The 23,656-nt window shown below is 42.9% G+C and overlaps 1 protein-coding gene across 1 annotated transcript in view; it reads right to left on the bottom strand.

Annotated features, from left to right (window-relative positions):
• The window catches only part of LOC144786174 (voltage-dependent T-type calcium channel subunit alpha-1H-like), a 1,055,750-nt gene that overhangs the window by 1,021,498 nt on the left and 10,596 nt on the right, over positions 1-23,656 (bottom strand). The gene's annotated exons all lie outside the window — the stretch shown is intronic.

Here is a 23,656-nt window from a genome sequence, read left to right as displayed (position 1 = left end):
CCTACAACCAGTTATCTCTAAATCACACACCTTGGGGCATATTCACAAGTCTCTATCGCCACCATGACGTCACTTTCAGTGATGTTGTGGTGGCATTATGGTCCTTGCCTTATTCACAAGGCAGCGTTAAACAACTTAAGGTGGCTTAACTCTGCCTTGTAAATAGGCCCCCTTTCACGCTGTGTTTAGCGTGAAAGGGGCGTGCAGTGGGTGTTGTGGTGGGCGTTCGACAGCAATACCCATTGATATTTACGCTGCCCCCTATTCACAAGGGCAGCGTAAATAGGAGCTAATGCCAAACTTAACACCAGAAAAACCCTGGTCTTAAGTTGGCGATACGATGAGAAATGCTTTATTTCTCCTCGTTTTTGAAAAATACAAAATGCCATGGTTTGTTTATGTACTGGAAGGTGTCCCTTCCTGTACATAAACAAACCTCCCTGCTTGCGCACACCCTTGCACTCTGGTGCAAAGGTGTCTGCGTTGGCGCTAAGTTGTGAAACTTAGAGCCATCGCAGGGGGGAAAACCAAGGCTGCACCATGTCCTTGTGAATATGGTGCAGCCTTGCTTTTCCGAAGTGGCGGAGAGAGGTGTTAAGCCAAGAAGGGTAATGACTGTCTCCGCCACTTCTTTGTGAATATCCCCCCTAGAATGTAGTGGCCTAGTAAAATTTTAATTGAACTTAGTTTTATAAGACGCTGGAGGTGTTTCGGGTAGAAATTTGGACATTTTAACATGTCAGTATATGTGATGATAATTGTAATTTGATCAATATGTTTTAGTCAACTGTTTTTTATTGTTTCTGTCTGGATTATATTTTTAGATCCTTGGTTTCACATTGCACTTTTGGAAGGGGCTAACATTAAAAAGACAGGAGAGATATTTACTTAAAAAGTTAAATGGTGGAGTCTCTAGGACATCCTGACTAGAAATAGTCATTCACATATTTTTTTTACACCCAGAAAAAGTCTGGAAGCTGCTAAAATTGTGTGAAAATTAACAACTCCTTAGAAAATATGACTATATATAAAAAAAAGCAGCTTATTTCCTAAAGAATGTTTACAAATTGTAGATATTAATTTGTTCCATTCAGTGCGGTGTAGGTCCAAGTTTCAACCTTTATTTTCAGAGTATTCTCGCCTCAGACTTGCAGATAACTTCTTTCAGTACCTGAAGTTTAATCTGTTCTAGGCTGCCTGTGGCCTGCAGGCTTCTTAGGACTTGTCGATAGGACTCTTATGCATGTTCTGGTCAGTACAATACCTACCTTCTTCCCTTTAATTGTATGTTCAGCCCAGCTACCCAACAACTCTGGTTTTGTGATAAATAGCACATTCAACTTCGGTGACACCTGTTAGGCTGAACTGGGATAGTTTTGATCCAAGGGTTGGCCTAAATGTAATAGACGACAGGAAAAAGAGGCTCTTTACATTTGTTGGAAGAGACTGCTTGGGCTTTGAATTCATCGCTGACCATCAGATGGTGATACGTGCTTGATTATGGCGGAATTGCCCAGCTATGACCACATGGATATTATTAGGACAATGGGATTTTATCTGCTAACTCCATGAAGGGGACCTAATTCATGGGTGAGAATTATTAGTTCTCTCTGAATGCAAATGATGAAACCACTCTGCATATTATGTTAACGTGCAACTTCTTATAAAATCGCTAAAGGCTTTGGACAGATCATTTAGGAGTTCGTCAATTTCATTTACACAAAGTAATGACATTCTTCTATCTGCGACTGGGCCAAGACATACATATGGCAAGGTAAGGTAAATTAGGAGTCCAATTACAACAAAATCCCTGAAGGTTTTCCTTTTTTGAATGTATGGGAAGCGCCCCAGCAGGCAATAAGCTATTTTGCCCGGAATCCCGGAAATCCACATCCTTCCAGTTTTCAGTTATTAGAACACTTGTGCATTTGATGCTGAGACATCGATGGCAATTCAACTCAAAAAAGGTCTCTTGTATTATTGGTGAGTTTTATAGCCCTGGTTAGGTTATCGATGCTGGTTTTGCTAGCTTGTTATAGGGTGGTTGCATTGTGTAGTCTCCAATGCATAAGGCATACCTAATACCAGGGCTCTAATGTTGGCTTCTGTGTGGAAGCCATGTTGGGAGGTTAATGTCATGGAGATGTCTTCTTTGTGCATGGAAAATGAAAAGTGAATGGCCACATTTTGGATTCTCTCTGATTGGTTTACATCATTCACTGTTAGATCAGTAACCAGAGAATTTACTTGGTATGAAATTAGTTTGAAGAGGCCAGTGTGAAGCCATCTCACTTCATGGAAAAGTTCTATGTAGACAATGCTTTATGCACATGGGAGAGTAGCCAGTGGACTCCCTTTGCCTCACTGTTTTGTCACCTGACCATCTTCCAGTGACCATTTTCCATGTTCACCCGCTCACCATGACTCTTTCCGTTCCCAAGCGTCATCCTGTCCTGATACCAATCAGTGACTCTTTCTTTGCCCATTTCTATCACTTTCTCTGTGGAGTCATTACCCTATTTTGCCCCAGATTACTCTGCTTACTTTCTTCCATTTTCTCACCAATGCTTTCTGCTTCTTCCCTTTTTGCTCCATATCACAGTCTCCTGTTTGTCACTCCATTGCCCTCCAGCCTACTGCAGTTTCCCTATCAGTATCTTCCCTAACACACAGTCTAACAAACACAACAATGGTTCCTCTCAAAAATGGATGGGCATACATTTAAGGCTGATCATATATTTTTCAATATGCAATTGTACAATTACGCACTCCTGAACAAAGAAAAGATGGAAAACATTAGACCTTGTGTTTGGCAAAAGTGAAAAGTCACGAACATTGTGAAAAAATGTGCAGTGCTCAGTGCAGAAAAAAATAAGTGTGCACAAATTAATTTTGCAAAACACAGTTTAAAATACAAGTGCCATTTAAATGGAGACAATAATGGCCCGAAACATAGATCTAGAATACGTCGAAAGCCGCTAATGAGTTTGTGGCAAAAAGCATAATACTGACGTTTCGACTCAGCTGTGCCCATCTACGATTCATAATCAGAACAGATTACAAGTTGGGAAGCATTTGCATAAATTATTAATTTGCAGAGCTGTTTAAGATCCCTGCCCTGCAGCCTTCATGTAGAGCATGTGAGCATTCAATGCTAGAAGTAATTAGGCCTGGCAAAGAAGTGAATATGAGAAAGTAGAATCCGTAATCAAGTTGAAGGCTAGCCCAGGGGTCTTGAATGGTACGCGGCATCAACCATCACTGTCCATGGTTCTGAAAGAGGCAATCTGTCATGTCTTCCAACCATACCAGCTTTCTTGCCCACTTCCCATGATGCTCAGGAATCACCCCTCATATGCATCAATAGCCTCCGTTTCTCCACCTCTTTCTTCTTCCTATTTCACACCAGTTGATATTGCTTAACGGATGGTTTGCCAAATCGCGTTACTTTTTATAATGTGAAAATTATGCAAAAGTAGGCGGATTGCATAAAACATGATTTGACAGTATCTCGTGTGCAAGTTTCACACCAAGAAATACTTAGCATAAAAAAGTAACGAAAGGTACCGGCAGAAGACTGGTGTGAGCAGAAAGTGGCTCTCAGATATTTTGTGTTCCAACCAGTGTTCCATAGACAAACAATTTGACAAAATTGCATAACTGTATAAGGCAGCAGCAGTAGCACTCATTTTATTTGGTTCCTTAGGGACAGCAGTCGCAGGATGAAAATGCATGGACAAGCCCCTCATCAATGGTGTTTGCAAGGGCTAGGTTGTTTCTAGTGGTCAAAGAACCTATGATCATACTCTGGTAACTCCTTTCTAGGACTGCCGATAGGGCATGTTACTTGGGCTCGTGAGCTACGATCTTCTTTTGATATTTTGACATTGCCTTGCTTCTCTTCTCTTCTCTTCTCGTCTCTTCTCTTCTCTTCTCTTCTCTTCTCTTCTCCTTTCTTCTCTCTTCCTCAATTCACAAACATGGCCACTTTTTTAGCTATCTAATTCTTTAAGAGGGGGGCTTGTATTTGGGTGCCTGGGCCTCTTTTCTGTTCCAGTCCGACATTGGGAACTGTCCTGCATCTGAGTTGAACCGGCCAAAACCAATTGAGAACAAAACAGCTACCAACACATGCAGTTGTGGAAAATGCTTTAATTACTGCACTTCTAGCATGAGAGAACAGCCTGAACATAGGCCCTAAAATGACATGATATATTTCAATAGATTTTAGTGATTTTAAGTGTACAGCTATGAATTGTACCTTTCCCACCCCCTCCCCACCAAACTGCGAGCTTCTGTCTCTCTGATCTCTATTCTCCCTCTGCTGCTCGGCATCCCATGGCACTATGTAAAGGATTTTCTCACTCCAAAATACCTAGGATGGTGCAATTTTCAAAGCAGTTAAAGATCTTGGGCATCTGAAGTCTTCAGCAAAATAATCCAGGGCCAGAGCTCAAGTCTTGCAGATGTGCTCCTTCTCCACACTTTTATTGACTGTGAACATTTCCACTCACATGATAAACTTCGGTTTGCATACCGGTCTTGTTTTGTGGACAACCATGTACCTTATTTGGCTAGTAGTGCCTGCTTGGCCACAAGTGGTAGTGGATTTAGGAGCTGACCTTGTCCATTCCTCACCCCCAAGGACCTTTGACATCTATCACAATTCCACACTAGATGGACTGATTGAACCTGTCTATTATTGTCTCTATTGTCAACAATGTCACCTGTCAGTAGCATCCCAGCCTGGGGCAGTCCTATCAGAGATGAGTTATGGACTACACATGCCCACATTTTCTCACACAGTGCTCTAACCATTTGTTGTCGAAGGAGTACAGGTACTGTGGGGTTCAGTTTCAACACTGTAGAGTATGACATGATATGTTGACTAAATCTAATGATACCTAGGTACTCAATCTAATTTCATTGCCCAAAGAAAATTGTTTGCAGGCCATTTTGATAATCAACACATATGCATAAAATGGCTTTGACTTGCAGTGTCCGATTTAAAATCTTTGCTGCGTCAAGTCCACTATTGAAACCTGCAACCTTCCACGTAAGCCAGTAGGCTGGAGTCTTAAAAAAGAGGGGGTCTGGGTGGTGTGAAGTAGGTTTTTGTGGGTTGCCAAGATGGAGTGGCACTGATGAAAGTGGGATTGCGTGGTGAGCAAAATAACGATGGATTAAACACAGATCTGTGACTGGGGGTGAATGTTTTGCCAAGGTGCAACATTCCATCCATCACCTTGTGTGTTTTGCTGTTCACCCTATGTGGGAAGGGTATGCCCAGACGTGGGTCCCTTGCTTACTAGGCCACTGGAGTCAAGCTATCCTGGCTGATGACGGCTAAGACCCAGAAACTGGTCCTAGGATGCTTGATTCAGGTCCAGGGAAGACATGGCTTGGCATTTCGGTCTGGACTGTTCTCATGAGGCACAGGGTCAAGACTGATTTGCATATGGCCATGTCTGAACTGGGGTTGCGTGGTGAGCAACATAACGATGGATTATACCCAGATCTGTGACTGGGGGTGAATGTTTTGAAAATGTGCAACATTCCATCCATCACCTTGTCTGTTTTGCTGTTCACCCTATGTGGGAAGGGTATGCCCAGACGTGGGTCCCGTGCTCACTACGCCACTGGAGGCAAGCTATCCTGGCTGATGATGGATGATAGCCAGAAACCGGTCCTAGGATGCTTGATTCTGGTCCAGGGATGACATGGCTTGGCAGTTCGGTATGGACTTTTGCCATGAGGCACAGGGCCAAGACTGATTTGCACATGGCCATGTCTGAACTGGGATGGCGTGGTGGGCAAAATAACGATGGATTAAAAGCAGATTTGTGACTGGGGGTGAATGATTTGCCAATATGCAACATTCCGTCCATCACCTTGTGTGTTTTGTAGTTCACCCTATGTGGGAAGGGTATGCCCAGACGTGGGTCCCATGCTCACTATGCCACTGGAGGCAAGCCATCCTGGCTGATGATGGCTGATAGCCAGAAACCGGTCCTAGGATGCTTAATTCCGGTCCAGGGAAGACATGGCTTGGCAGTTCGGTCTGGACTGTTCCCATGAGGCACAGGGTCAAGACTGATTTGCATATGGCCATGTCTGAACTGGGGTGGCGTGGTGAGCAAAATAACGATGGATTAAACCCAGATCTGTGACTGGGGGGGAATGTCTGCCAATGTGCAACATTCCGTCCATCACCTTGTGTGTATTGCCGTTCATCCTATGTGGGAAGGGTATGCCCAGACGTGAGTCCCGTGCTCACTATGCCACTGGAGTCAAGCTATCCTGGCTGATGACGGCTGATAGCCAGTAACCGGTCCTAGGATGTTTGATTCTGGTCCAGGGAAGTCATGGCTTGGCCATTCGGTCTGGACTGTTCTCATGAGGCACAGGGTCAAGACTGATTTGCCTATGGCCATGTCTGAACTGGGGTGGCGTGGTGAGCAAAATAACGATGGATTAAACCCAGATCTGTGACTGGGGGTGAATGTTTTGCCAATGTGCAACATTCCATCCATCACCTTGTGTGTTTTGCTGTTCACCCTATGTGGGAAGGGTATGCCCAGACGTGGGTCCCGTGCTCCCTACGCCACTGGAGTCAAGCTATCCTGGCTGATGATGGCTGATAGCCAGAAACTGGTTCTAGGATGCTTGATTCTGGTCCAGGGATGACATGGCTTGGCAGTTCGGTCTGGACTTTTCCCATGAGGCCCAGGGCCAAGAATGATTTGCATATGGCCATGTCTGAACTGGGGTGGCGTGGTGAGCAAAATAATGATGGTTTAAACCCAGATCTGTGTCTGGGGTTGAATGTTTTGCCAATGTGCAACATTCCATCCATCACCTTGTGTGTTTTGCTGTTCACCCTATGTGGGAAGGGTATGCCCAGACGTGGGTCCCGTGCTCCCTACGCCACTGGAGTCAAGCTATCCTGGCTGATGATGGCTGATAGCCAGAAACTGGTTCTAGGATGCTTGATTCTGGTCCAGGGATGACATGGCTTGGCAGTTCGGTCTGGACTTTTCCCATGAGGCCCAGGGCCAAGAATGATTTGCATATGGCCATGTCTGAACTGGGGTGGCGTGGTGTGAAACTGGTTCTAGGATGCTTGATTCTGGTCCAGGGATGACATGGCTTGGCAGTTCGGTCTGGACTTTTCCCATGAGGCCCAGGGCCAAGAATGATTTGCATATGGCCATGTCTGAACTGGGGTGGCGTGGTGAGCAAAATAATGATGGTTTAAACCCAGATCTGTGTCTGGGGTTGAATGTTTTGCCAATGTGCAACATTCCGTCCATCACCTTGTGTGTTTTGCTGTTCACCCTATGTGGGAAGGGTATGCCCAGACGTGGGTCCCGTGCTCCCTACGCCACTGGAGTCAAGCTATCCTGGCTGATGATGGCTGATAGCCAGAAACTGGTTCTAGGATGCTTGATTCTGGTCCAGGGATGACATGGCTTGGCAGTTCGGTCTGGACTTTTCCCATGAGGCCCAGGGCCAAGAATGATTTGCATATGGCCATGTCTGAACTGGGGTGGCGTGGTGAGCAAAATAATGATGGTTTAAACCCAGATCTGTGTCTGGGGTTGAATGTTTTGCCAATGTGCAACATTCCGTCCATCACCTTGTGTGTTTTGCTGTTCACCCTATGTGGGAAGGGTATGCCCAGACATGGGTCCCGTGCTTACTACACCACTGGAGTCAAGCTATCCTGGCTGACGGCTGATAGCCAGAAACCGGTCCTAGGATGCTTGATTCCAGTCCAAGGAAGACATGGCTTGGCAGTTTGGTCTGGACTGTTCCCATGAGGCACAGGGTCAAGACTGATTTGCATATGGCCATGTCTGCACAGGGGTGGCATGGTGAGCAAAATAATTATGGATTAAACCCAGATCTGTGACTAGGGGTGAATATTTTTGCCAATGTGCAACATTCCGTCCATCACCTTGTGTGTTTTGCTGTTCACCCTATGTGGGAAGGGTATGCCCAGACGTGGGTCCTGTGCTCACTACGCCACTGGAGTCGAGCTATCCTGGCTGACGGCTGATAGCCAGAACCCGGTCCTAGGATGCTTGATTCTGGTCCAGGGATGACATGGCTTGGCAGTTCGGTCTGGACTTTTCCCATGAGGCACAGGGCCAAGACTGATTTGCATATGGCCATGTCAGAACTGGGGTGGCATAGTGAGAAAAATAACGATGGATTAAACCCAGATCTGTGACTTGGGATGAACGTTTTGCCAATGTGCAACATTCCGTCCATCACCTTGTATGTTTTGCTGTTCACCCTATGTGGGAAGGGTATGCCCAGACGTGGGTCCCATGCTCACTACGCCACTGGAGTCAAGCAATCCTGGCTGATGACGGCTGATAGCCAGAAACCCGTCCTAGGATGCTTGATTCCGGTCCAGGGAAGACATTGCTTGGCAGTTCGGTCTGGATTGTTCCCATGAGGCACAGGGTCAAGACTGATTTCCATATGGCCATGTCTGAACTGGGGTGGCATGATGAACAAAATATCAATGGATTAAACCCAGATCTGTGACTGGGGTTGAATGTTTTGCCAATGTGCAACACTCCGTCCATCACCTTGTGTGTTTTACTGATGAAGAAACAGACTGGGCCAAGTGACAGACATGACACTAGAGCACACCAGATCAGCAGATGAAAGTGGGTAGAGAGTGAAGAAGCACAGGTCAAGGCAAAAATGGCCTCCTTGAAAGGAACCATCTTGATTGGTGAGACAACAAAATGTGGAATCAAGGATCATGGTTAAGTCCCACGTGTAATGTACTACATGTTTGATGCACTACAGCAGGCCAACGAGTCCAGTATAGAAACAAGCACCATTGAACTCACCATGATAATGTAATCTAGATTCAAAACACAGATCACCAGTTTTCTACCAGGGGAAGGAAAGGAATATTAATTTATTTATTAGAAGTTTTCAACAAGTGTAAACAAGACCCCGGGAAGGGTTTGCGGGAGTATCAGAGTTCCTCACATATGTGTTGGTAGATCAGGTCAACAGAATTTGCTTGTAGTCAGGTAAATTAAGATGATGAATCAGGAAGTGCGCTTCTCATCTAGACTTCTGCCTAGGATGCCACAGAATTTGAGTAACGAAAGGGAACATTATAAAAACAAGGGATGGGATTCAGAAGAATCCACCGGTTTGAGGTTTTGCCTCTAGAGCAACACTAGAATGCATCCTATAAAATAGTTCAATGTACCCAATTAACTGAGAACAATAGGATACTTTATTTAGGGTCCACAGTGTCAACACCTCACTCAAAACATGAAATGGAATGCAAAATGTCCTAGCTAACATAAAGGAAAGTTTCAATTCTATTAAGGAGCAGTAAAAATGGCAATTGACAGACGTCGCAGGAAGAAAGAGGACTCTAGAAGAATGAATCGGGATGTTATATAATGGACTGTTGTGGCATTGGTTGAAATCTGTTGATGTCACTACCTAGTGTTCATGGGAGATGTAGTTTTTTTAATGAACTTTTACAATCTTAAAATGGCTGCTGGAGTAAACCTACATAATAAAAGTGAAGAGAGACAAGCCTAATCCTTGACTACAGGTCCTGACATAGAATTTGAATGTCATCGGGATGGAAGGAGGATAAGGTACTGACATAGGCCAGCATAAATTAAGGGAGTGAGTGTAAGCATTAGAAGGGACCATGGAGAATGCTGATTCTGTAGTAAACCACAACCAAGAGTAGGTTGAGGAACAGGAGCACTACCCAGAGTGTTAGAGTTTACATATGGAAGTGAAAGTTGTAGAAATCCATGGATACCTTCTCCGACTTCCTGACGCCCAGGCAGGCTGCCTTATTATTGTTTTTCAGGAACAACCCCCCACACCCCCCCACCCACCGAAATGGTATTTATCCCTGGTAAAGAAAAACTTAATGTCCTTGACCACCTGGGAGGTTTAACTCAGAAATGGAGGACATGTTAGCATTTTCATGTTTGCAGTTGCTGTGCCTGGCAGCCAATATTGACCTGGAAACCACAGCATTGTCCTGCTGCAAAGCTGGTACTATTGGAGCAGACAGCCGACAGAAAATGGTTTCCAATCATACATTTTTGGCAGATTTCCATTTTCTGCCATGTTCTAAATGATCTGCTAAGACAATTGTCATGTGTCTGCTATAATATCTGAGCCATTACAAAGAATTCTACTGAGCAAAATAAAAGGTGATTTTTATTTTGGGGGGGAACATTTTATATTTGCCTCTCTGTCTGAAAATATATTTTAAAGTATATTATACCCCTAAAATCACCTTTCTCTCTCTGTCTCTCTCTGTCTCTCTCTTTCTCCCTCACTGCCTTTCGGTAAATTATACAGCTAGCAATGCACACACACACACGTAAAGCATGTGAAGTTTTTTAGGAAGATCGTTATTTGAAAAACATCAGAAAGAAACTTGCTAAAGAGACATAAGTCATACATTCAATAAAGCTACAGACATGTTCTGGAGCTCAATCAAGTTTAAACATTGTCTACAATGTATTTAAGATTCAACATGATAACCCAATTAATTGTTCCTCATATTATAATCGCTCTTTTTCTCTGTTTATTGTACTGTGCATACAAATGCACTTGTAGTTTATATTTTATTTTAGAAAATATGTACATAAAAATATGAAAGATGACTAGGAACATTCCATAGCATAGGTCTTCTTTACAAAACATGATCAGCCTCTGTTGCCGTCTTTCTCATTTGCTTGAATACACTTAAACACACATGTGCTCTTCTTTCTGTTCCTATCCCTCTTCAACATTCTCTTTCCTTTGTTATCTATCTCTCTTTTTCTTGTTCTCTATCTTCCTTTGCTCTCAATGTCTAGATCCCCTCTCAGGCTTATAGGTTGTATCACACCAGGGTTTAGGAGAACATAAAGTGAGTGTTAGGCATACAAGACACCCACAGAGATGTGCTACATGTTCTCCTAATAATACCTTCATCCCAACCTTGCAGCTCTCAAGAAAGCAAAATGGGAGAAAAGTGCAAGGGGGCGGGGTGATGACAGGGGAAGGAGGAAGTTGAAACTTCTTCACGCTAAAGTTCACAGGGAGCCTAATGAAGCAGACACGCGGATCTGTGTTTGGTGGTGGAAACTCGTCTGCGTACCCCTTGTCCCCGTCTGCGGAGATCAATTTATTTTGGAAGCGTTCCTGTTTTTTTTTAACATATCAACAGCTCCTTGTTGGTCCCTCTGTTATTAGTGTAATCAGCTCACTTAAGAAAGCTGAATAGGGCAAATGGAAGGCTGGGCAGCCGTCTCTCAGGCACTTTGCCGCCTCACGGAAGGGACTCTTAAAAGCTCCATCGCTCCCTAGTCCACTTACCGAAGAAAGAAACCCACTTATTAGGTTGGCGTTCCCGCCGTTAAAACTGCAATTACCTCAGAAGCCTCAAAATACGTTACCCAAGCACCATGCAATTAAAGCCTCTCTAATTTTGTTCCTGCCGGCACTGGGTTCTGAAGTAGATAATGAGTAACGCGTGAGGTGGGTTGTTGAACGCGCTAGAGCGGGCTGGTGTTATCAAGAGTCACTCCAACGGTGAGAGACGATTGTAAGACTGGTGGAAAAAAACACGTATATCAAAGATGGAACGATCCCGCCTGGGCGTAAGTCGTAATCAAAGATGACATACATTATGTGTAGGCCTAGCATGGAGCTTGGTCATTGGTACAAATGTCTCCCTGTGACCACCAATTCAGAAGAAGCTGCAGAATGTCATGTTCCAAAATTTATATTATTGATTTATAATGTGAAAATCATCATGGCACAAACCTAACTGATTCCACCCTTGTTATAGAAACATGCAGTTACTTCTCAAGGGCATAAAAGGGTTCTTATTGACAGCAGAGCTCATCACAGGGCTGACATCCCCATTACTTCTGTTTCCAATTCTTTGTCTCCCACACCTTATGGAACTGACATTCATGGAGGCTATTTTCCTCTTCACCTTTGCTTTCATACCTTTTCCCTTCCCTGCTGGCCTGGTCTTCTCTGACTTCCTGTCCTCTCTGGCTCTGTCCCTTCTCAGTTCCTACTTCTTAAACTATCATATCATACGGTAACACCACTGTCCATTAGGCGTTTCCCTCATTTCCAGGACCATCCACGAAAAGGAAGAAAGCGTGTACTCTTACAGACTCAGCAAACTCTAATGATAAGAGTTCTGAAAAGGCCCTTTGTTTTTATCTGGTTGTGCTCTAAAACTTATTTTGCCATCATTCCTCGGCTGACTCCTTTAAAATATCGTGTTTACCTTTTCTTTTATGAAATTCAACTCCTGTAGATTTCTACCAGGTCTGGATACGTCCAAGAACTTCTCTACGTGTTGTAGCAAGAGTGGCTGCAATAGAATTCTGTATTCTACTACCTTTATTTTATTTATTTTATTTAAGAGGTTTTATATAGCGCTGGCTGGACCCAGGAGTATCAGAGCGCTTTACAAGGTGTTTCCATACAGGTACAGTGTGTATAAGCACAGACAACGGAATAATAAAAGAACAAGTCCACATAGGATACATGACATCTAGATAAAAAAGTAAAAACAATTGCTAAACACTATGAGTCATACAAAATAGCGGTCACAGTTTGGCGGGAAGCCTCACTTAGGTATACAAAAACATGCAAGAGAACTGACTGTCATGAGGAGGGGAGGTAAGGTGATCAGATAGAAGGAAAGGGAGTTGGCCAGGCGGGTGGTCACAAGTCATATGCAGAGCAGATAGGTGGGGTGATGCAGAGGGGCGAGGCTACCAGGGAGGGATTAGAAACCCCAGTATTTATTAAGGAGAAGAAGTTTGAGTTCTTTTTTGAAGCTGGGGTAGGACTGGTTACAGCGGAGGTCTTTAGGGAGGGCATTCCAAATAAGTGGGGCATTGCCTGAAAAGGAGCGTGACTGAGTGGACTTCTTTTTCTGAAGGGGGGATAAGTAGGAGGGTGTTGGAGCTTCTCAGTGATCGCGTGCAGCCTGCTTTGGTCAGTTTATTGGAGAGGTATGCCGGTGTGTTTTGGTGGAGGATTTTGTGCGTAATGCAGGCGGTTTTATATGTGGATCTACCTTCAATGGGGAGCCATTTAAGGGATTTAAGGGCGGGAGAGATGTGGTCAAATCGTTTGCAGTCCGTGATAAGCCTAGCCGCGAGGTTGAGCACAGATTTAAGAGGTGCCAGGTGGGTTTTCGGAATTCCGGTGAGGATGGCATTGCCGTAATCAATGCGCGATAGAGCAAGCGATTGGACTGCCAGTTTAAAGTCATCAATTGGGATGAAGGGCTTAATTTTCTTAAGGTTACGGAGGGTAAGGAGGGCTCCTTTGGCAGAGTTGTTGATGTGAACGTTGAGAGTTAGTCGGTTGTCAAAGGAGATGCCCAAGGATTTGACTGAGGTGGCTAGGGACAGGGAGCAGTTGAGGGCGTTAAGGTCTGTGATCCACTTTTGAATGGGGAGCTGGTTGTTTTTATTGTACAACTATTATTAGAAAGGTGCCTTATAATCAAAACACACATTCTTACAAAGTCTGCTATGAACGACCATATGGAGGAGGAGAATCTGCTTCAGTTCTTAATTTGAACCGGTGGTTGCTGGTGGAGGCCACTGGTAACTATTTTTGGGGACCCACATTTATTTACCCACACCAGACATTTGCAGGCAGCAAGAGAGAGAAAACACAGATCAGAAAGAGGGAGGAAGAAAAGATGGTAAAACCATCACAAACGGAGAATTCAGGACCCCACAAGAGTTAGTGAGCTAAAGGGGCTAGTGGTGTCTGGTAGTGGACAAAAAGATGCATGAGGTGGATTTAAGACTATCAGCCTTGGTATTTGGTGCCCTAACGCTTAATTGCAATGGCAGTGGGCTTCTGGCTATAGCTTTGCGCACCTGCATTCATCATTTCACATATTACACACTGATCTGCTTTTGTTACTCCCACAATAGGTATATCATTAACTAATTCCTTTGAAAATGTTGATGTGATTTTCCCAAACCAGGACTAAACCATAGAAATAGTCATATGGAAGACTTGATGGAATTTACCCATACCCAGGACATAAACACATACATGGTCTTAACGGGGCTCTTCTTTACATGCCTTATCACAATTCTTTCAATGGCAATTGTCATGCACAACCTTCATACAACAAAGCAGATTTTATGCAGTGTGCAAAGTTAGGGAGAGCCACAGCCAAAATGCTATGCATTAAGAAGACAGGAGGAAACTGCCTATCAGATGGCTCTCATGATATCTTTTGTAAGTGAGATTTAAGCCCTAAAAGCACAGAAATAATGGTGATGTTAGTCATCTTACTCATCCAAAAAAGCTTTTATGGTCAATCTCCCCAAGTTATCATATAACATATTCTTAAATGTCATGTGTACACTAGAGTCAGTCAATATGCATCCAAACACAAAACATATTACAAAAGAAGACTTCTATGTGAATCTCAGTTATTGGAATGAATTTATATGCAGTTACAGATTACTCAAGTTATGTAATAAAACTGTTCCATAGTAAAAAAAATTATAACTCAAACACAAGATCGGTCAGTTTTGGCATGGGGAGATCATTATTTTGTTATATAAGGGTTTAGGTTCCCTCTGCCATACATTATAAGGACATTGCAAGTCACCGAGGAGTTTGATAACCATTAATAGTATTGAATCCGAAGGCCAAGTTCTTTTATAAAGCTATGAAACTCTGAGGTGACTTGCAATAACCGTAACATGTATGCCAGGAGATACTTTATCTCTTATAATACATGTTACACCATCAGCTTTCCTAACTTTTCTCTAAGGAGCGTAGAAAATAAACTTGTTCACGCTGCTTGCCATTTTAAGCAAAAAATAGAGCAGACGAAAGAAAAGCAATGTTCTGTTTTTGTTGCTTTAAACAGCAGCTTCAGTTATGCTTCTTGACCTTACCTGCCTTTCACCTCAGCTGCTGGCTCTGGCAGCAGGCATTGCGACATCAGAACTATACTGTAATAACTCATAATAGTCAGGTTCTGACGTCTGTTCTTTATAACAGGCGACTGTGTGGTATACACCCGTTACGACGCAACTTTTACTCCGCACTACCATTACAACGCGGGCATTACAACGCATGGCATTACAACGCATTGCGCTGGGGGGCGCTCTAGGATAAGAGGTAAGTTTAATTTACTATCCAACACCTTCCCTAGGGTCCACGGGGACTGGAGTTAGAATAGTAAATTATACTTACCACTATCCAGCACCCCAAAGCGCTATGCGTTGTAACGGTATTCGTTGTAAATACCGCGTTGTAATGGTACGCGGAGTAAAAGTATGCGTTGTAACGTCATACATCCGACTGTGTGCATCACAAGTCCCAGATTATAAAGAAATCTGAGACAGGGGAATATACAAGGATTGCAGAATCCCATGTATTATAAAACTATATAACGGCCAAAAAATCCACTGTTTGGCTAATGCCGCAGGTGATATTACCAGCAATGGCAATTGCATTACCAACTTGGGCAACAGAATGAATGTCAGTATTTCCCAGATCAGGAAAAAAAAATACTGTTCGAAACTGTTACATTTACTGCCTTAATATCATTTGCTTAGAGCTACTTTTGAAAAATAAAAATTCATAACCACTACAAAGTAACATGTTAGTCCTTTGTGGATACGAAGCTCTCGGGTAATAAAAAGTGGAACCTACAGTGACCCTAATGTGTGATTGAATCTCAGTGACACTCCAGCCAGGTCTTAAACATTTTCCTGCCATTCATATCACAAATTCACTACCCATGAAACTTCCTTTTCTGTGTTTGGTCAGGGAGGCCACCTAATTTTGCATAACCTTTTTGAAGTATGTTGTGAATCTATACCCTGAACGATACACCGTTCACCCACTTAAATGCTTGGCATAACACCAAAAAACTTGAGAACCATATCATATGTGATAAGTGCATCTAAAGGAGAAGCTTTACTTTTTCTTTCATGGAAACTCTGCATAGTTGAGAGTGGGTCAGGGATCTGACTTTGAGGATTTATACACAGTAGTACCGGTGTTAGTTCTGTTTTTTATACCAAGCAATGCTGGTGTGAGCTGTGAGTCTGTCAGACATTTGACAAGGTCGTTTTAGCTTGCTAATTCTTAGAACACACCAATTGGTGGTTTATGCCCCTTCTTGCATCAGTACTTTAGGGTTAGAGGACATCTGTGAACATGTTGGCTAAGAACATCCAAAGCAGCTGCAGCTCCTTGATGAGGTCACTGGGGCTCCTCCCCCTTTAATTTGTCATCCAAATAGCTTTTTTTATTAAGTTTGATAATTGTGATGTGATATTGGGATTTGATTGCATTAAAAGTAAAATTTACAAAGAAGCAAAAAACACTCACCCCAAGTTACATTCCCAGCACTTTACATGCTTTAATGCATGTGAAAAGATGTTGCAGGTTGTCTTCAATCGATATTTACTGGGCTAACAATTCCACTGCCCTGAGGCATGTGAGGTCATCAGCCTGGCAAAGACATAGGGACTGATTATAAGTTGGGTGGATAATTCTGCTAACACACGGCTTGGAATTATGAATTGTTATGTAATTAACTAATACAATAATAAGTATAGGGTGCACTAAATAACGCAACCTTCACTAAATTAGGGCAAGGCAAACCTGCCAAAATGTAAAGAGGGAAAACCATACAGTATTTCCTGCATCATGCAGACTTTGGTGCAGTCAACACCAAAATCTGCATGTTTTCCCCCACAAAGCGAAATAGGTAGTATTTATTGAACTTGATAAATAATGTACTAGGTGGTGTTATTATTTATCATGTACAATAAATTACACCTATACTTGTAATCAGGGTGCTAGAGTGCAACACTATTGACGTCCCCCTCCTAGCAAAGAAGTAAATTTAGTTCAGGGCATTTCAATCTGCAATCAAACACTGCACTATAACACCCTACCCATTCACAGCTTGTCACAAGGTGATGTGAAGTGAGCAAACCTCACTGACGCCCTCTTCCCCCATGGACTGACTGGGATTCAAATCCAGCCGTGCCCGGCCCAGGGGGGTGGGGTAGAAGGAATGTATATGGTCAAGCTGTTTACCTGGGCCGGTTTCGGACGATTTATTTGCAGGGGGTCGATATTGCTGCTGTGCTGCAAAAACAGCCCCCGGGGCCCAAAACCGGCGCCCACCATGGCGGTCTTCTGGGGAAACACCCAGTGCCTCCTATGGCCAGTCAAGCCCTCCCTCTCCTTGACAAGCTGTGAAAAGGTTGGGTAGGAACTGCGGGAGGGGTGCCGTGAATTGAAGCCTGTGCTGCAGTTTATCTCTGTGAGCTTTTACTACCCGTTTATCACATGCTGCATAAATGCGATAATTATGCTTGCACTCCCTTGGTAAATGCATGGGTTTATCCAACTTTGAAACCTCATCAGATGTCACTGACCCAAAAGGAAGAAATAATGCACGAGTAGCATTAAAATGTCTGCTGGGGCATTATTGTTAGTGATTGGTGCAACTCCATGCTGTCTGCTGTATACTTCTTTAATGGAAGAACATGTGCAAGTTCTCACGTGTAACACCTCATTTTCTCAGGTCTTGCAGAGTCTACAACTATGTAGAAACACATTAGGCACATGCAAAGTTTTCTCCACCTTCAAAGTTTAAAAAGTTTCTGTAGTGGACTGATGACTTTTTTTACCAACATGTACCAGCATGAAGAGAAAATAATATTCAGATAGATAAAGAGACAGGTATGTACTACCAAAGATCTGTCATAGAGTCAACCCCTTGGGGTAACATATAACTTCAAGTGGAATCATATCTCTCAGACCATTCTGGGAAGCACAGGAGAATTCCACATCATAGACTATTTCTAAAAAGCACTTTTATGTCCTAGGTGATTTAAAGCCTCACCATGGCTTGTCCAAATTGGAGGGTACTCCTTTTGGGATTACTATTTGCAACCCTCAGCTTCAACTATTCTGTATGTGTTTGCTTTCAGAGTTTAAGCATACTGCCTGTTCCTGTGTTTTGACATCAGTGCCCTGGCTGACATGTATTCACCAGTCATAACCAGTTACTAATGATTGGTCAAGAAGAAGCCAGATCATGATTTGATCCTGGAACCCTATGTGGCTCTAGTAACAAGTAACTGAGATCACTAGGGGCAGCCATGGATGAAGGGTCATGGGGAGCAAAATGTTTCTCCTCGTCCAGTATTTAGTGACGATCATTCACCAGTGTTAGACTTACAGTTTCAATGCTATATCTGGCTTAAAACTTAGACTGGAATTCTTCCAATATGTGCTAAAATTATTCAACAGAATGATAACGGTTACTGGGTGTCACGTCGCACTTCAAGTTATTCCAAAACACGTGTGCTCTAATCCCTGGATTAAAATCACTATACCTGTCATGTGATCTTAATGTGTGGTGACGTAATATGTTAAAGCAGCCTATGATGGTAATGTCTTAATTTAATTAAATTAAATGTAAGTTGATAGACTTGGCATCTTTGGCCTGGTTTCCCCTGACTTTTTGCCACTAGCTCCTGTATTTTTGATGCTGTGCTGGATTTCGTTTTTGCTGGCTTAGATGCTTTGGACACTTTGCCACTACTGATCAGTGTGAAAGTGCAAGTGCTCCTTGTGCAAATTGTGTTTGCAATTGGTTCTCCCTGATTGGCATATTTAATTTACTGGTAAGCCCCTATTAAAGGGCACTGAGTGCGACAGGGCCTGTAAATAAAATGCTACTAGTGGGCTTGCAGGACTGATTGTGCCACCCACATGAGTAGCCCTGAAAAGTTATCTCAGTCCAGTCACTGCAGTGTATGTGCATAGTTTGTTAACTGCCATGTCGACTTGGCAAGAGCACCACTTGCCAGGCCCAAACCTCCCTTTTCTTACATGTAAGACACCCCTATGGTAAGCCCAAGGTACCCCCCTCGGCAGGATGCACTGTATGTGAAAGGTAGAGCATGTACTGATGTGTGTGGCATGTCCTGATAGTGAAATACAGCCAATTTCATTTTTCACTATTGAATGGCTGTCTTGCCCCATAGGATAGACTGGGGCATGTTTGGTAATACTTTACAAGTATAACGTCCCATTGGAACAAGATAGAGAAATAATGTTTAGGCTCTCTGAACTCAAAATCTAATACATCTTTTAGTAAAGATGATTTTCAAATTGTGTGTTGGAAATGCCACTTAAAGTATGCATTTTCTTGTTTAACCATTCTGTGTGCCTCTGCCTGCTTGTGTATTGACTGTCTGGTTTTGGAGTGACAGGGGCTGGGGATGTGCATTCACTGTAGACAGCCACTGGAGGGGTTGAGATATGCCTGGCGCTTCCTGGAGACTCAGAGCTGAGCTGAATAGACCTTGGCTGCATTTAGAATAGTGGGAGGAGTTTTCCTTGCACCTGAATAGGGCCTGTCTCCCTTGCACAATGCGGTCTCAACCCCCTGTGGCCATACTGCACTAGTGAGGACAGAACTGGTTTGGACTGGGCTCAGAGACCGTTGCACAAAGAAAACAAAGACAAATGGGGTATAAGTAGTAGACCTTAAACCCCAGAACTTTAGATTACTTCTCGGCTCAAGAGGAACCTTTGCCAAGGAGAAGAGCTGAATAGCTGTGAGGAGGAGTTCTGCCCATTTGCAGTGTGCTATGTGGGGTTGGCCTGCAGTTGCTGTTTCTGCTAAGGAGAGGACAAAGACTGGAACTTTGCTTTGAACCGGCTTGAAGAAGATCTCCAAGGGCCTGTGTTATGAATAATCTGAAGAAGGCTTAACACTTATCAACTGGCCCGGCAAGTGGGCTTCCAGAAACACTTTTGAAAGGGTTGCAGTCTTTTGTATATATTAAGGTGCACAGAGGAGTCACAGAGATCCAGTTTTCTTGGACTCTGTAGACAAATAAGGAGCATGACAATACCACATTTCACTATCAGAATGGCATCTTGGTTTTTCTTTGACCCTCGTGCCCAGTGAGGAAGTTTACTGCACTACTTGTTATGGAGCCAACATGACTTGCCCACACTTCCAGCTCCAACTGGGGTTCGGTTCAATGGATTTTAAGGTAACAGATTTAGGTTTCCAGAAACTCTTCTGCTGGTCCAATCATGGCAAGAAGATTGAATTCAAAACTGCATGAAGTGATAGTGCACAGATTGGCATATTATAGGGATATTCAAACCTGTGATGGATTGTATATTTCATTCTGTAGAAAAGTAATAATAAATATTGCTGTGTTACTCGCCCTCATTTTGCAGAGAAGAACACACCCGTTGCTCACAATTGTGTTAGCTGACTGCCAACCAAATCTCGAGTCACCTGTGTTCCAAGATTTCAACACAGAATCTTTTTTAAAAAGGTATCGTTCTTCATTTAGCATATCCTGTTGGCTATTTTAAAGTATGGGCCACCAGAGAGCCCTGAAATCTGCAGACATGCTTCAGTATTTATGTTACATATTTAAATATTCTTCCTGATGGGTGTCTTTTTCAAAAGCTGCCTCAAGATCACCCCACAATGTGTTATAATCTATGCTGCTTAACAAGTATGTAGCAATATGCGAAAGACTGTGTAATTTGGGTTTGGCTTATTATGTTGAATTTTAGCAAAATATTGTAAAATGATCTGTCATTATATGAAATGCTTAAATGAAATTCGGTGCTATATATTCTAAAATGAAATGCATCCTCGTGTCCATAATGAACCCGAGCACTCATGTTGTGCTCAAAACAAGCGCAAAAAACACAGGCGCTGCAAATAGTAGTTACGTTGTGGCTGTTTGCATTGTTCTTGTGCCTTTGAGCAAATGTTTTGCCATGAACAATGAGTAATTGCATGATGTGGCGTAACTGCGAAATCTTGGGAATTTTGTGCAATGCGTAAGTACATGAGAATATGCCACCATAATAGACGTTTCACCTGGGCCTAGACATATCTGCCTCCTTGGGAAAATCCAAAGAGGGGGCTGCCTGGATTCTATGTACTTCACCAAGGCAACCAATTTACAAAATTTTACTTTGACAGTGAAAAGTAAAATTCCTGCACCACCACAACTCATTTTTGGAAAAATAAAAATTCTAATTTAAGGTAGGAGTTTTATCATATGAGCACTGCGTTTAGATTCCTTTTTTCACATCGATAAGAAGCCCAAAGTGTCATTAAAATACAGTGACAGGCTTCCAAATGTAATGGGGATATTTTAACCTAAAAACCAAAAAAAAAAGCCCTCCTGATTTCTAGGTAAAATTTCTGACACATCAGCCACGTCAGTAAAATACAAAAAGTTAATAAAGGTCTTTCACATTGTCACATTTTAGATTGTGCCTACAAACAGTTTTAGCTGCATGTTGTTAAAACCTGTTGTCTGCAATGTAATATAGAGAATGAGATTTGGGCCAGCCCCTTGATCGTGATTGGATAGTTTTCCTATCTGGATCAGGTTCCAACTCCTTGTTCAATTGGCTCTCTCTTTTGTGTTTGTCCTGGCCTTGGAGAATATCGTCCTTCCACTGAATATTATTGAATAAGTTGCATATTTCTGCCTTGAGGGGAATCTTTTATTAATTTTTAATGGTACTCTATGGAAGTTCATTTATTTCATTCATTCCTCCCTAACATCCCCACCAATAGCACTCTCTTTATGTGCTCTCCCTCTACATCGGCTTGCCTGTTGGTTTCTGGTGCCCTCACACCACTTCCCAATCTACACTGCGTTTTCTGTTTTATATTTATTTTCTAGGGACTGGCATTTGTAGTGTGCGTCTCTTTTTAGTGCTCTCTCACATTTTATTTATTTTTATTTTTACTTTACTGTTCAGAAATGGCCATCAGCTATTTTATAAAGGTATCGTACTTTTTTTTTTTTAATCCCGAGAGCACACATGCTTTGGAATGGTTTTTAAACCAATACAAAATAATCACTGTGTCCCCACATTCATCCACATGCATCATAAGGCACAGGCTACAGGGCTTCATTTGAGCCGATATTTTCCGGTACTTGGCACCTGCACTTAATTGTCAGCACCAGTGCATGTGACAGTCTGCCACATGGTGGCTCTGTCTACTTAATTTAGGTATTAGCACACCAGCTGTTTATTAATTTAATATTCATTAACAATGATTGATACCTGCCACTCAAGCCATACTTATAACTTTGGGTCCTGGAATAATATGAATAGTCCCACTTGTAAGCGTGTGACGTTAGTAGTTGTGTTGGTTCTGTCACTGGCAGAGCTAGCAGGGACAATGGATGGTCCAAGTTGCGGTGTTCTTCTGATTAGAGCCAATTTAATAATAATAATAATAATTCCATTTATAGAGCTCCTGGTTATACCCAACGGTGTGTTCCAGAGCTAGGATCCAGTCCCCCGAAAGGAGAAAGGAGAAACCAGAAGAGTCCAGAAATGTACCAAAGCAGATGCACATAGGAGAGACTCAGATTAAGGGTGAAAAAGCCAGGTTTTTAGGCCTTTTGGAAGGTGCTCTCAGACGACTCGGCTCTCAGGCTGAATGGTAAGGAGTTCCACTTTTTGGCTGCCAAATATCCAAAGGAGCATGCCCCATTCTGGCCCTTTGAACTTTAGGCACTTTGACCAAATGTGCTCCTGTCAACCTCAAATTGCGAACGGGGTTATTTGGAGTTAACATGGGGTGAAGATAGCTAGGACTTCTTCTCTGCAAAATTCTGTGGCAGTAGCACATTGCTTTGTAGAAGATCCTTTATTCCACTGGCAGCCAGTGGAGGGTGTCCAAGGCTCTGGCAGATGAGGCTCTTTTGGGAAGATTAAGGACCAAACGTGCAGCCGCATTCTGAATGCGTTGCAGTTTGTTCAGGCATTTTTTTGCTACCCCTAAGTATAGGACTTTGCCGTAGACCAACGGGGATGTGACAAGGGCGTGTACTAGAGTTTTCCTAGCCGACAGGGGAAGAAGGTCTAGAGTCTTTCTTAGGACTTTGAGTCCTGAAGGATTTAACAACAACCTTCTTGATTTGCACCCCACAGTCACCAATGCTGGCTTTTTTGTTTTATCGTTTCAGCATGGCTAATGCAAATTTCAGAGAAATGATTTAACAATTAAAAATAAAAGAAGTGAATGGGAGCGGCAATGCAAGCAAGTACTGCCAAAGTCAATAGGTTGGTACTCGTCTTTTAAATGCATGACCTATTGGCTTTGCCAATGAGTATGGCTACAATTCTCCTGAAATGACTACTGCTGTTTTCCCCTAGAATATCTGACAGCAAAATAAAAAAGGACAGTTTTCGGGAGAAAACTTTGCTGACTTAGAATCTGGAATTTTACAGCCTGTTTTGTTAGTAAATGTGCAATGTTGATTCATCTAAAGTACATACTAAAGCATGATTCATAGATACAAAAACGGAGTCAGCAGTAATCGCATTGCCTGAACACTTTTCAATAGCAAACCTGGCAGAGTTGAGATGTCATTTAGTCTAAGCTCATTTTTCTTTCCAGTTACAGCAAAAGCATTTCACGTGCCCAACATTTCACAAATTCCCATTTATGTATCAGACATCAATGAGGCAGCACGATATTCTAGGACAGCGTGTAGTTCATCATTGTTAGAGGGTGTAAACGTGT

The sequence above is a fragment of the Lissotriton helveticus genome, chromosome 10, assembly GCF_964261635.1.
Source record: "Lissotriton helveticus chromosome 10, aLisHel1.1, whole genome shotgun sequence".
NCBI lineage: Eukaryota > Metazoa > Chordata > Amphibia > Caudata > Salamandridae > Lissotriton > Lissotriton helveticus.
Note: the sequence above shows the minus strand (reverse complement) of the source record. Positions and strands in the feature narration are given on the sequence as shown.